The sequence below is a fragment of the Canis aureus genome, chromosome 22 (assembly GCF_053574225.1).
Source record: "Canis aureus isolate CA01 chromosome 22, VMU_Caureus_v.1.0, whole genome shotgun sequence".
In the NCBI taxonomy this organism is placed as follows: domain Eukaryota; kingdom Metazoa; phylum Chordata; class Mammalia; order Carnivora; family Canidae; genus Canis; species Canis aureus.
The window spans coordinates 17,832,946-17,848,548 of record NC_135632.1 but is presented as its reverse complement, the minus strand read 5'-3'; the positions used below and the strand labels follow the sequence as shown (position 1 = coordinate 17,848,548).

General features: G+C 37.6%; 1 protein-coding gene across 13 annotated transcripts in view; it reads right to left on the bottom strand.

Moving 5' to 3' along the window:
• Positions 1–15,603, bottom strand: part of CEP70 (centrosomal protein 70) — a 119,515-nt gene that overhangs the window by 90,998 nt on the left and 12,914 nt on the right. For 9 of the 13 annotated variants that reach the window (XR_013361140.1, XR_013361139.1, XR_013361138.1 and 6 more), the window contains exon 3: positions 1,536–1,629. The gene's annotated coding sequence lies outside the window, so the exon portion shown is untranslated. Of the gene's footprint in view, positions 1–4; positions 86–1,535; positions 1,630–7,496; positions 7,533–15,603 lie in introns of all 13 variants that reach the window. The other 4 variants (XM_077864978.1, XM_077864979.1, XM_077864977.1 and 1 more) reach the window with 3 other exon arrangements.

Here is a 15,603-nt window from a genome sequence, read left to right as displayed (position 1 = left end):
CTAGGCTTTAGGGGCTGCTGGAGATATAGTATCTTTTGTTAAATCAGAAGAAGTAGATTGGCAATAAAAAATATTCACGTTGCCTAACTGTATTAGAGAAATTTTTAGAAATATACAAAGATAAATAAATAAATGTAAATTTAGAGAAATTTTTAGAAATATACAAAAATAGAGAAAGTATAATAAATCCACGAATACAGCTTCAATGAAAGCCAACATTCTTGCATTCTTATTTCATTTCTTCAATGTTTAGATTTCAGTATACATCTTTAACAAATACAAACTTATTTTATTTTATTTTTTTTAATTTTTATTTATTTATGATAGTCACAGAAAGAGAAAGAGAGAGAGGCAGAGACATAGGCAGAGGGAGAAGCAGGCTCCATGCACCGGAAGCCCGATGTGGGATTCGATCCCGGGTCTCCAGGATCGCGCCCTGGGCCAAAGGCAGGCGCCAAATCGCTGCGCCACCCAGGGATCCCTACAAATTTGTTTTAAACATAACTTCAATACTATTGTCACACCAAATAAAATTAACAATTTATCATCACTTAATACCTAGTCCAGGTTCAATTTTCCTCAAAATATCTTAAAAATGTCTTTTTTTTTTTTTCAAATCAGGATCCAATGTCCAAATGTAGCACTCTAAAGTTTCTTTTAATCTATAGCAGTCCTTCCCCTCTTTTTTTTAACATGCATTTTTTTGTTGTTGAATAATAGGCCATCTGTCTTGTCAAACTACTTTTTTCTTTTAATTTTTATTTATTTATGATAGTCACAGAGAGAGAGAGAGAGAGGCAGAGACATAGGCAGAGGGAGAAGCAGGCTCCATGCACCGGGAGCCCGATGTGGGACTCGATCCCAGGTCTCCAGGATCTCGCCCTGGGCCAAAGGCAGGCGCCAAACCGTTGCACCACCCAGGGATCCCTCAAACTACTCTTATTTCAGATTTGGCTTACTGTGTTTTTGTATTTAACATACTTTTCCATCCTCTATATTTCTTATAAGCTGGTTACATCTAGAGGCTTTATTAGATTCAGGTTCAGGGGGATCCCTGGGTGGCTCAGCGGTTTAGCACCTGCCTTTGGCCCAGGGTGTGATTCTGGAGTCCCAGGATCAAGTCCCACGTCGGGCTCCTTGCATGGAGCCTGCTTCTCCCTCTGCCTGTGTCTCTACCTCTCTCTCTTTCTCTGTGTCTCTCATGAATAAATAAATAAAATCTTAAAAAAAAAAAAAGATTCAGGTTCAGTATTTTCTGGCAAGAACACTTCACAAGTGGTGCTGTGTTTATCCTATTACTATCAAGAGTCAGTCAGAATTTTAAAGTGGGAAGAATACACCCTTGTAGACTAGACATAAGGGTGGCAGACCAGACATAAGGGTGGTATGATACTCCCCCAAAGAGTGTGGAGTATATTCTGACAATCTTCCTAACTACCACACTGGACCACTCTCAAATTGTCAAAATGTCACCTTTCTCCAGATTCAAGGTCTAGCCACTTTTATCCTACTCTTCACTTAGTTAATTCATATCTGACCTTCAGATCCTGGCTCAGATTTCTTTCTTCAGGGAAAACTCCCCTGATCCCATGACTAGATCAGGTCCTCTTGTTATATGTTCTTGTAGCACTAGAAAGAATAAAGTATAGAGGTTTAGCTCAGACTCAGATGGCCTGAGTGACTACTAGCTTAACTATTTATTAAACTGTATGACATGGACAAACTCATTAACCTCTTTGAGCATTGATTTCTTCATCTGTAAAAGAGAGAACACAGTAATACTTACACCTCATGGGTTAAATTAAGTCAGACAACATGTAGAAAGTACTTAGAATGAGATAGCTGGCATATAGAAACTTATAGATAAGTGGTAGTTGTTATATAAGAAGTATGCTCAACAAAATGGATCTTACCTAATCATACCATGGTATGTTGTTAGTTTCGATGCTTAGGTATTTTCTATAAATTACTCAGATAATTACCTAATATACACTGTTTTTATTTACGTATGTTTAGGTAAGACTAAATTCCATGAGATAAGTAGTCTACTTTTGGTGATGGTGGAGTAAGTAGCTCTGTCTCCAAAGTCAATGAAGAAAGTTAAATAAAATACATTCAATTTGAGGCATGTGGCTGGCTTATACAGTAGAGCATACAGCTCTTTATCTCACGGTCATAAGACTGAGCCCCATGTTGAGGGTAGAGATTACTTATAATTAAATATATATATATATTAAATTCTTTTTCTTACAAATTAAAGAAGTAACACAATAATAAGGAATTGCCAGGCAAAAAAATCAAGGAGAACCCATTTTTTCCCTAAAGGCTTTTGGCAATCCAAAGAAAAAGCTGTGAGAATGAGTGCTAAGGATTAACACTCCCCCCACCACCAGTCCCCCCGCGCCCCACCCTCATTTAAAGTTGTTACCTGTAAGGGCTACAATGCTCAGGATAAGAGTTGACTAGAAGTAAACCACTTGTCCCATTAACTGAAACCTGGTTTCCTCTCCTCTAAGTCAAGAAGGTCCCAAATTAAAAGTGCTTCTGAAGGGTGCCTGGGTGGCTCAGTCAGTTAAGCATCACCTTCTGCTCAGACGGTGATCTCAGGGTCCTGAGATTGAGCCCTGCTTTGGGCTCCCTGCTCAATGGGGAATCTACTTCTCCCTCTCTCTCTGCCCTTCCCCCTTGCTTGTACTCACTCGTGCTCTCTCTCAAATAAATAAATAAAATCTTTAAAACAAAAACTTCCATGCACCTAGCAGAAGCAAATGAAATCTTCTCTGGAAAAAGGCCTTAAATTACACCAAAAAAGGTTTCAAATACAACATCCAGCAAATAGTCAAAGATAACTAAGGCATACAGGAAACAAGACATAAAGAGACTGAAACAACAGTCAAAAGAAAACAAGCAAGAAAGAAGGACTTCTGATATTGTAATTATTAGGTAGAGACAATAAAATAATTATGCTGACAGTGTTCAAAGAAATAAAAATCAAAGCCTGAAGCTTTCAGCAGAGAACTGTAAACTTTTCAATTTCAAGAAAACAGACTTGAAAAAGAATAAGCTAAAAATTTAGAAAAAAAATTACAACAGCTGAAATCTCAAATCACAGGCTTAACAGTAAATTAGAAAGCAGAAGAGAAAATTAAATGAACAAATGAAGGGAAGTTAGAACAGACTCCATTTTTTTAGTTCTCTATGCTACCTTCAGGAAAATACAGCAGACTTTCTACTTCAAATGGAGAGGATACATGCAGAGGATAATTGGCATCCAAGAAAAAGGAAAAAATGGAACAGAAGCAGAATTTGAAGATATAATGGTTAAGTTCTGTGAGCCAATGAAAGACAAAAATCAACCGATGAAAGACATGAATCCATGATTCTAGAAGCCCAGCAAATTGCAAACAAAATAGAAAAAAAAAAAAAATTACACCTAGGCACATCATACCAAAGTACAGAAAAACAAAGAGAAAATCTTAAAAGAAATTACAGAAAAAAGATTATCTTCAAAAGAGCGAGAGCTGAAACATCAGCTAAATTCTCAGCAGTAATAATGGAAACTAATAGTGGACTAATATACTCAATGTGCTGAAAGAAAATAACTGCCAATCTAAAATTTTAAATCTAAGGGCGCTTAGGTGGCTCAGTTGGTTAAGTATTTGTCTTCAGCTCAGGTCATGATCCCAGGGCCCTGGGACTGAGCCCTGCTTGGCAAAGAGTCTGCTTCTCCCTCTTCCTGCTACTCCCCCTGCTTGTGCTCTCTCCTTATCTCTACCTTTGTCAAATAAATAAATAAAAATCTTAAAAAAATAAAATTAAAAAAATGTTCAACTGCCACAACTTTTTAAAAATTAATTGAATTCTAAATCTAGTGAAAATATCCATTAATAATAAAGGATTAAGACATTTTCAAACAAAACAAATCTGACAGATCTATACTATAAAAAATTCTAAAGGAGATGCTCATGCAAGAGATTCCTTGATTAAAAAGAAATATAGAAAGGAATAAAAAGCAAAGAAATGAATACTGTAAACACTGAGTACATAAAATAAAGTCTTGTGAAGATTAAAAAATATAGCTAAAATACACAATAACAAAATGTGTTACCTGGGAATCAGGTAAATAGAGTAACAGTGTTCTAATTTTGTTTATAATTTCAGTGGAAGATAAAAGTATCTCCTAATATTGGGTATTTTGCAAATTAAGGATGCTTGAGAATTTCCAAAATAGCCACTGAAGAACATAACTCAAGTGTGTAATTTCCTAACAAAGAAAAAAAAAGGAACCATAGGATTAATAAAAATAAATCTAAAAGGAGAGAAACAAACTGAAAACAAATGGAACAAAAGAAATATAGATTTAAACTCCCATCAGTAATTATATTAAATGTAAATAGATTAAATGCTCCAGTTAAAGAAAGACCATCAAGCTGGCTTAAAAAAAAAAAAAAATCAAACTATATCTTTTTGAAGGAAAAAAGATAATATATTTAAAAACCATATAAAATATAAACATACAAAATGGTAAAGGTAAAAGTATAAAGAAAGGATTGATGGCATGGTAACAGCAAAATTCTTTAATCTCTGAATCCCTATATTAAAATAAAAGCAACTGGGTAACAAAGAAAAAAACCTCAAAGAATAGTGTTTGTATCAAAACATAGTGACAGGGGCAGCCTAGGTGGCTCAGCGGTTTAGCGCCGCCATCAGTCCAGAGCTTGATCCTGGAGACCTGGGATCCAGTCCCGCGTCGGACTCCCTGCATGGAGCCTGCTTCTCCCTCTGCCTGTGTCTCTGCCTCTCTCTCTCTGTCTCTCATGAATAAATAAATAAAATATTTAAAGAAGTAAAAAACAACAACAAAACATAGTGACAAAGTATTCCCCCCACACATCAAAATATAAGTGAGTGGGAAAAAATCACTAAGGATGCAAGAACTGCAGGATGATGGCATCTGTGCAAGAAAAAAAAAAAACACAAAAAAACAACTGGCAGTATTTAAAAGTTATAAAAACAGGATTCCCAACCATTAGCATTCACTAAAATTCACTATTGCACTAATATGAAAACAGGTGAATCTGGAAGGGCTCACCTGTTTGTGCCATAAGAAGGACTGCAGCTGCTAGAGTCCTATAAATATTCAAAATTAACATGCTAGAGCTCCATGACAGGGCCCACAGTTAAAAGATACTTCTGGGTATGGAACTAAAATTGAGCAAGACAGGGTCAAGAGAGAGGAAGGGAAAGTTGAGACCAAAGTGGGTTGGTAACAGACCCAGGAAAGCTCAGAAAACAAACTGCCATATTTTTTAACACAACACAAAGAAACAGAAGAAGTCTGAGAAATCAGAAAGGCTTTCCTGAATTCTGTCCCACTGTAAAAGTTCAGGAAAAGAGGATTGTGGAGAAATTGCAGAATAAAAAGTACCAGGAATGTGTCTCCCCATCTAGACAACAATTGCACTGGCAGGTTCTGTCTCAAGTAACTATTTTGGAACTCTGTGGAGTCTATTGAGGTTTGCAAATTCCAGGGAAACCTAAAATGATAATTTGTGGTTAATTTCAATTTAAGCTCCTAGCACAGTAACAATTACCCATTCTCAATCCCCATTCCTAAAACCGGCAGCTGTGTTTAGCATACCAGGAGCAGCTTGCACACAGTCTGTACAGATCAGGGTAAGCAAAAGAATCCTTTGCTCCAAATATCAGGATTCTGTGACCTGATTAGTTATTACTGCTTCTCACCTCAAAGGAGCAAAGCTAAAGTGACTACTAGGAAACTTAAAGAGCCATTGTCCTTTTCTCCCCTTCATCGTGCTGTCTTGCCCCTTTTGGGAGCCAGACATTAAAGACTACACATATTTTTAAAAAATGATAAAAAAAAATAAAAATAAAAAAATAAAAGCAAATACATATAGGGGAAATTAGAAAGTTATTACATATGCTGAGGGAAAGGTGCAGGTTGAAAAAAACCTGAGAAGACCTTAAGTTTACACCTCAGGTTGATCTTTGGCACAGAGAGCCTACAACAATCAAAAACAAAAACACAAGCAAAACCCAGTAAAGCTTGGTGAAGAAGATTCTGATTTTCAGAATCATCACATTATTAGATTCAAATGTCCAGTTTCCAACAAAAAAGTAACAAACACGCAAAGCATCAGGAAAGTATGGCATATACAAAGGAAAAAAAAAAACCAACAAGAAAATAGTTTCTATCCCTGGGCTGGAAAGAAAAAATAGAATTGATGGTAGATCTACTAGACAAAGACTTTAAAACCACCATCTTAAAGAATTAAAGGAAGAGGGACTACTGGGTGGCTCAGCGGTTGAGCATCTGCTTTTGGCTCAGGGCGGGATCCTATGGTCCTGGGATCGAGTCCCACATTGGGCTCCCTGCATGGAGCCTGCTTCTCACAGTGCCTATGTCTCTGCCTCTCTCTCTTTCTCTCTCCCTGTGTCTCCCATGAATAAATAAATAATATTTTTAAAAAAAGAACTAAAGGAAGATGTGCAAACAAATTTATATGAATAAATTTAATTATCAATAAAGAGATGAAAAACCTAAGAAGAAATAAGAAAGAAGGGCATCTGGGTGGCTCAGTCCATTGGGCATCTGATTTTTGGTTTTGGCTCAGGTCATGATCTCATGAGTCACAGGACTGAGCCCTATGTTGAGTTCCCCATTCAGTGGGGAATCTGCTGGAAAGATTCTCTCTTCCTGCCCTTCCCCCCATTCTCTGTCTCTAAAATAAATAAATAAAAATCTTAAAAGAAAATAAGGGTAGGGAAAGAAAAATAAGATTAAAACAGAGAGGGAGGAAAACCATAAAAGACTCTTAACTACAGGAAACAAACTGAGGATTCCTGGTGGGGGGTGGGGGGGTGTGGGGATGAGGTACCTGGATGATGAGCATTAAGGAGGGCACTTGATGTAATGAGCATTGGGTGTTAAATGCAACTGATGAATCATTAAATTCTACCCCTGAAACTAATAATATACTATATGTTAACTAAATTGGATTTAAATTTAAAAAAAATTTTTTAAGAAAAAAATCATAAGCTAAAAAGGGCAATAATTGAAATAAAAAATTCACTAGAAGGGCATGCCTGGATGGCTCAGTAGTTGAGCATCTGTCGTGATCCCAGGGTCTAGGGATCAAGTCCCACATCACGCTCCCTGCAGGGAGCCTGCTTCTCTCTCTGCCTATGTCTCTGCCTCTCTGTGTCTCTCATAAGTAAATAAATAAAATCTTTAAAAAAGAAAAGAAAAGAAAAATCACTAGAAGCAATCAAAGGAAGATTTGAGCAGACAAAAGAAATAATTTCCATTTCCCTATCTTCAAACTTACTGATAAACCTAGAGAACAGTGCCTAAGGGATATCACCAAGCTGGCCAATATAAAAACTATGGGAGAAAAAGAGAAAAGAGTGGCAGAGAGAATAAAGAAATAATGGCTAAAAACATCCCAAATTTTTTGAAAGACACAAATACATACCTCCAATAAGTTCAAAGAACTCCAAGTAAGATAAACCTAAAAAAGAACCACATCAAACTTCTGAAAGACAAAGAACCTTGAAAGCAGCAAACATGAAGTCACCCATCACATACAAGGGATTCTCAATAAGATAACCTGTAGATTTTTCATCTGAAACTTTAGAGGCCAGAAGGTATATAGAATATGATATATTCTAAGAGTTAACAGAAAGAAACCATCAGTCAAGAATCCTGTATCTGGGGGCACCTGGGTGGCTAAGTAGGATTGAACATCTGAATCTTGGTTTCAGCTCGGGTCATGATATCAGGGTCCTTGGACTGAGCCCTACGCTGGGTTCCTTGCTCAGGGGGGGGATCTGCTTCTCCCTCTCCTCCCCCTCTCATCACTCTTCCCTCTTAAATAAATAAATAAAATCTTTAAAAAAAAAAATATCCTGTATCTTGCAAAACTGTCCTTCAAAAGTGAGGAAGAAATTAAGTCATTCCTAGGTTAAAGTTAAAGGAGGTCATTCCCATTGGATGTCTCCAGCAAGAAATGCTAAAAGGAATCCTACAGGTTGAAATGAAAGGACACCAGACAGTAACTCAAGCCACATGAAAAAAATAAAGATCTAAGTAAAGGTTAATGGCATGATTAATGACATGAAAAATATAAAAGCTAGCATTATTAAAACAATGGTTTGTAACTCCACTTTTTGTTTTCTACATGATTTGAAAGACAAATCGTTTACAAAAAAAATAATTAAACACTGATATTATTATAACTTTGGTTTATAATGTCACATTCCGGGATCCCTGGGTGGCGCAGCGGTTTAGCGCCTGCCTTTGGCTCAGGGCGCGATCCTGGAGACCCGGGATCGAATCCCACATCGGGCTCCTGGTGCATGGAGCCTGCTTCTCCCTCTGCCTATGTCTCCGCCTCTCTCTCTCTCTCTGTGTGACTATCATAAATAAATTTTTTTAAAAAATTAAAAAAAAATAAATTATAATGTCACATTCCTTTTTTTTTCTTTACATTACTTTTTCTACATAATTTAGAAACTAATGAAAAAACTAATGCATTTAAAAGAATTATTAGCTTATGTTTTGTGGCACACATATATTAACATGTGATTGTGTGACATCAGCAACTGAAGGAAGTAGGAATGGAGCTGTAAAAAGCAGAGTTTTTGCATGTTATTTATATTAAACTGTTATAAATTTAGAGTGTTATAACTTGAGGATGTTAAATGTAATTCTCATAGTAACAAAGAAGACAGTGATAGAATATATACAAAAAGAGGAATTTAAAGATTTCACTCAATAACATCAACCAAACACAAAAAACCCAGTGATACAGAAAATGAACAGAAAACCTATAAGACAAAAAGAAAAAAGGCAAAATGACAGAAATAAGTCCCTACTTACAGCAATTACTCTAAATGTAAATGGATTAAACTCCTCACAGATTGGCAGAATGGATAAAAATATGATCCAACTATATGCCATCTAAAACAGACTCACTTTATTTATTTTAAAGATTTTATTTATTTATTCATGAGAGACACAGAGACAGAGAGAGAGGCAGAGACACAGGCAGAGGGAGAAGCAGGATCCATGCAGGGAGCCTGATGTGGGACTCGATCCCGGGTCTCCAGGATCATGCCCTGGGCTGAAGGTGGCACTAAATCACTGAGCCACTGGGGCTGCCAGACTCACTTTAGATCCAAAGACACAAAGAGCTTAAAAGTGAAAGGATGGTAAAAGATATTCCACGCAAATAAGAACCAAAAGAGAGCAAGCGTGGCTTTATGAATATCAGACAAAAAGACTTTCAATCAAAAAAATATTATGAAAGACAAACGACATGAGATATTAAGCTAAGGTTCAATACAGCAAGAAGAGATAACAATTATAAAAATGTATACACTTAATAACAAACCATCAAAGCACATTAAGTAAAAATTGACAAAATTAAAGGAAGAAATAATTCTATAATAATAGTTGGAGACTTTAATACTCCACTCTCAATAACAGATAGAACCAGACAAAAGATAAGTAATGAAACAGGAATTGAACAACATAATAAACCAGAGCTAACAATTTCTAAGGAACACTCTACCCAACAAAAATACGATACACAGTCTTCTCAAGTGTGCATAAGACATTTTCCAGGACAGACCATATGTTAGGACATAAATTAAGTCAAAACAAATTTTGAAAGATAGATATACAAAGTACATTTCAGATGACAACAGGATAAAGTTAGAAATCAATAACAGAAGGTAAATGGAAAACTCATAAGGTTGTGATAACTAGGCAATATACTCAACCAAACAATGGATCAAAGAAGAAATCACAAGGGAAATTAGAAAATACTTACAGGGGCACCTGGTGATTCAGTCAGTTAAGTGTCTGCTTTCAGCTCAGGTCATGATCTTAGGGTCCTGGATCAAGCCCTGCCTTGGGCTCCCTGCTCACTGGGGAGTCTGCTCATCCCTCTGCCCCCCACCCCTGCTCATGCTCTCTCTGTCTCTCTCTCAAATAAATAAAATCTTAAAAAAAAAAAAAAAAAAAGAAGAAGAAAAAACACTTAAAGATTAAGAAAAACAAAAGTACAGAGCACCTGGCTGGCTCAGTCAGAACATGCGACTCTTGATCTTTCTGGGTCATAAATTTGAGAACTACAATGTGTGTAGAGATTACTTAAATAACTGAAACTTAAAAACAAAAACAAAATAAAAAAATACAACATACCAAAACTTTTGAAAGCAGTGCTAGGGGGAAAATTTACAGCTATAAACATTTACACTAAAAAGCAAGAACAGGGGTGCATAGGTGACATAATCAGTTGAGCATCCAACTCTTGATTTCACCTCACATCATGATCTCAGAGTTATCAGATTGAGCTCCATGTTGGACTCAGCTCAGAATCTGCTTGAGATTCTCTCTCCCTCTGCCCCTCACATTCATGCTTTCTCTAAAATAAATAAATTTGTAAAAAAAATAAATAAAAACAAGAATAATTTCAAATTAACAACCTAACTTTACAACTTAAGGAACTAGAAAAAGAACAAAGCTAGCAAAAGAAAGGAAATAATAAAGATTAGAGCAAAGATAAAGGAAATAAAGGAAAGCAAGAGAGGAAAATCAGTAAAATAAAAAGTTACTTGGAAAAAATCAGCAAAATAGATAAACTTTTAGCTAAATGGACAGAAAAAAGAGAGAAGATTCAAATTATTAAATTCATAAGTGAAACTGGGGGCATTAGAATAAAAATTATAAGGGAGCAAAACAAAGAAAATCTGGACAAACCCATAACTCATAAGAAGATTGAATTAGTAATCAAAAATCTCCCAATAAAGCAACCCTTGGAACTGATGGCTTCACTGAGAAATTCTATCAAACACTTAAATAAGCTCTTCCCCCGAGCGGCCTGAGGTGACCTTTGGAGATGGTTCGCTACTCGCTGGACCCAGAAAACCCTACAAAATCACGCAAGTCGAGAGGTTCAAATCTTCGTGTTCACTTTAAGAACACACGTGAAACTGCCCAGGCCATCAAGGGTATGCATATTCGAAAAGCCACCAAGTATCTGAAAGATGTCACTTTGCAGAAGCAGTGTGTGCCATTCCGTCGCTACAATGGTGGAGTTGGTAGGTGTGCGCAGGCCAAACAGTGGGGCTGGACACAGGGTCGGTGGCCCAAGAAGAGTGCTGAATTTTTACTGCACATGCTTAAAAATGCGGAGAGTAATGCTGAACTTAAGGGTTTAGATGTAGATTCTCTGGTCATTGAGCACATCCAGGTGAATAAAGCCCCCAAGATGCGACGTAGAACCTACAGGGCTCATGGCCAGATTAATCCATACATGAGCTCTCCCTGCCACATTGAGATGATTCTTACTGAAAAAGAGCAGATTGTTCCTAAACCAGAAGAGGAGGTTGCACAGAAGAAAAAGATATCCCAGAAGAAACTGAAGAAACAAAAACTTATGGCCCGGGAGTAAATTCTGCATAGAATATAAATGCAAAAAAAAAAAACACTTAAATAACACCAATTATTCTCTAACTTTTCCCAAATTTGAAGAGAAAGGAATACTTCTTAATTCATTTTTTAAGCCCAGCATTACTCTAATACCAAAGCTAGACAAAGACAATACAAGAAAACTAAAGACCAACATTCCTTAGGAACACTGATGCAAACACCCTCAACAAAATACTAGTAAACCAAATTCAGCAGCATATTAAGAAGATTATACACCACAACCAAATGGGAGTTATTCCTGGAATATAAGAATAGTTTGACATATGAAAAGCAATCAATGTAATGGACTACATTAATGCAATGAGGGATAAAAAAAATCATGATTATCTCATTTGATACAGAAAAAACATCTGACCAAATTAAACACCCTTTCATGATTAAAACAAACAAACAAACAAAAAAAACAAAAAACAAAAAACCACTCAACAAACTAGGAAAAGAAAAAAAAATCTACCTTGGGGCATCTGGGTGGCTTGGTTAAGCATCCAACTCTTGGTTTTCGCTCAGATCATGATCTCAGGGTTGTGAGACTGAGCACCATGTCAGGCTCCATGCTCAGTGGGTAATCTGAGTGAGGTTCTCTCCCTTCTCTCTCTCCCTCTGCCCCTCCCCCTATTCACACATGCATGCTCTTTAAAAATAGAATAAAATCTTTATAAAAAAAAGAAAAAATCTACCTCAACACAATAAAAGCCACATATGAAAACATACAGTGAACATCACACTTAACGGTGAAAGATTAAAAGTTTTTCCTCTAAGACCAGAAACAAAGCTAGGATGACCACATTCATCACTTCCTTTACATATAGTACTGGGAGGTCTAGCCAAAGCAATAAATCTAGAAAGAGAAATGTAGAAAAAGGTATCCAAATTGAAAAGGAAGAAGTAAAATGACTCCTGTTTGCAGATGATATAATCTTATATGCAGAATACCCTAAAGAGTCCATCAAAAAAACAAAAACCTGTTAGAATAAATGAATTCAACAAAGTACTGGCATGTAAGGTCAACACACAATCAGCTGCACTTCTACACACTAACAATAAACAACTCAAAAGGGAATTAAAAACACAATTCCACTTACAATAGCATTAAAAGAAATAAAAAACCCAACCAAGGAGGTCAAAAACTTGTACAACGAAAACTACAAAATACTGACCAAAGAAATTAAAGACAAATAAATGGAAAAACATTCTATGCTCATGGATTAGAAGACTTTATACCAAGATGTCAATACTGCCCATAACAGTCTATACAACCAATGTAATCCCTAGCAAAATTCCAATGACATTTTTTGCAGAAATAAAAATCAGTAAACATACACAGGGAGTCTCAAGAGACCACAAACAGCCAAGGCAGTCTTAAAAAAGAACAAACCGGGATGCCAAGGTGGCTCAGTGGTTGAGCATCTGCCTTTGGCTCAGGGCATGATCCTGGAGTCCTGGGATAGAGTCCCACATCGGGCTCTCTGCATGGAGCCTGCTTCTCCTCTCTTTGCCTGTGTCTCCACTTTTCTCTCTGTCTCTCTCATGAATAAATAAATAAAATCTTTAAAAAAATAATAATAAACCTGGAGGGCTTATAATCCTGATTTCAAAACTCACTGTATAGCTACAGAAGTCTAAAGTGTGGTACTGGCATAAAGACAGACATATAAACCAATGGAGTAGAATAGAGAGGCCAGAAATAATTCCCCACATATATCGTCAAAAGATTTTTTAAGATCTATTTATTTCAGAGAGAGAGTGCGAGCAAGTAGGGGAGAGGCTAAGGGAGAGAATTCTGAAGCAGAATCCCTGCTGAACATGGAGACCAACACAGGGCTCAATCTCAGGACTTAAATACTTCCACTGTCATAACAGCATTATTCACAGTAGCAAAAATGTGTAAGAAACCCAAGTGTTCACCAAATGATGAATGGATAAGCAAAATATGACATATCCATACAATGGGATATTATTCAGCTTTAAATAGGAAGGAAATTTTAATATATGCTACAACATGAGTGAACCATGAGGACATTAGTCACAAAAGAGACAAATGCTATATGATTCTATGGACAATACTTAAGAGTAATCAAAATCATAGCGACTGAAAGTAGAATGGCAGGGCCTTGGGGGACAGAAGACTTAATATCTAAAGGATAAAGAGTTTCAGTTTCACAAGATGAGAAGAGTTCTGGGGTGCTGGGCTGGCTCAGTGGGAAGAGCATGCAACCCTTGATCTTGAGGTTGTGAGTTTGAGCCTCACCAATAGGTGTAGACTGCTTAAAATAAATAAATATATCCTTAAAAAAAAAGTTCTGTAGATAGATGGGGGGAGGGGGGTGCTGGTAGCATATTATGAATGTATGTAATATCACTGAACTAAAGGTACACTCAAAAAATGGTTAACATGGTTATAATGTAAATTCTATTTTTCTTTTTTTTGTAATGTAAGTGCCTGACTTAAGCTTTGATTGTGAAGGGACCCATTTCAAAGAGGCACTCATTTCAAAGATGGCTCTCTCTAATAAACAAGACTAAATAAAGAGCCAAGCCACTTCCCCCAACTGAGGCTCCTTTGTTTTAGAGATTTTGGTTGATTTTGATAACTAGCCATTTGAGCCACTTTTTTTTTTCCCCTCCCAAACTTTAAATTCTCTCTCTTATGTTTTAAATGCACCAATAAAGAGTGAGCCTACAGACCTATTCCTGGGAAGTATGAGGGAAAATGGCAAAGTAGGAGGATCCTGAGTTCACCTTGTCCTACAGACACATTGAGGCAACAACTACAGCTATGCAACTAACTCTTAAAATGACCTAGACTGGCAGAACAGACAGACATCCACAGCTAGTCAGATAGAGAAAGTCACAAAGAAAAGGTAGAAGGCAATTGGGAACCAACTCCCTGGTTCAACTAACCACAAACAGGACGGATATCACAAATATCAAGAAGCAAGAGGACCAGACCCCACACTGGGTAGCCCCTGGAACTGGGAACCCACACAGGGAAGATGAATCTGCTTAACATCTGGCTTTGAGGGGTGCCCAGGTGGCTCAGTCAGTTAAGTATCTGCCTTCAGCTTGGGTCATAATTCCAGGGTCCTGGGACTGAGCCCCACATCTGACTCTGTGCCCAGCACACAGTCTGCTTGTCCCTCTCCCTCAGCCTCTGACCCCTCCCTCCCCACCCTACTCATGCTCGTTCCCTCTCTCTCTCTCCCTCAAATAAATACATAACATCTCTAAAAAAATAAATAAATAAAAAATAAAATAAACATCTGGCTTTGAAAACCATGCGGGCTTAACTCCAAGAACTTTGAAAATTGGAAGACTTAACTCAAGGAGAGCCAGAAGATGACAAGAAACTGAGTCCCTGCCCTTAAAGAGTCAACATACTAAATAACTCAAGAGACACAATGCAGAAGCAGCACCTTGAAAAGCACCTGGGGGTATTCATGAAGGAGCTTACTGACTAATCTGAGAATATGTACTAAGTGGCCAAAGATTTCTCTGGCAACAAAAACAATGGCGAGTGCCATTTTTCCTTGCCTCCTACAACCTAGATAGCAAGATGCTTCTAGGAGCCAGTTCCGACACTCTCCGTCTACCTTACTATCACTGTATCCCATGCCCCTACATCCTCCTACAGACCACTCCATCTAGCCTGCCCACCTTGGCAAAATAGCTTCTGCTCTGCCACACCTGGAAGGCAACTCTGCCAGCACTGTGCCACTTCAAAATGACTCCTGCCTTTGGAAAGGGAAGAGATAACCCCCCACCAGCATGCCCACAGTTCCTGCAGCTGAGCCTTTTAGTTGGCTGTGCAGAGAGCAAGTCCTGCCCTTCACTGTGCCTGCAGATAGAGCAGACACTAGCTGTAGACAGCTACCTAGAATGAACGCTAACCTCACCTACCAGTGAACACACAGGCAACAGGTGGGTCTCTCAACGTTGCAGGGAGCAAACTATGCCCAGTACACCCCCATCAGGTAAATCAAATCATTGCAGCCAGTCAGGCTGGAAGCCAGTGCCATCCACTAGTGTACCCACAATAATTGCAACTCAGCCACAACAGAAGGGGACACCCTTGGGAGTCCCTG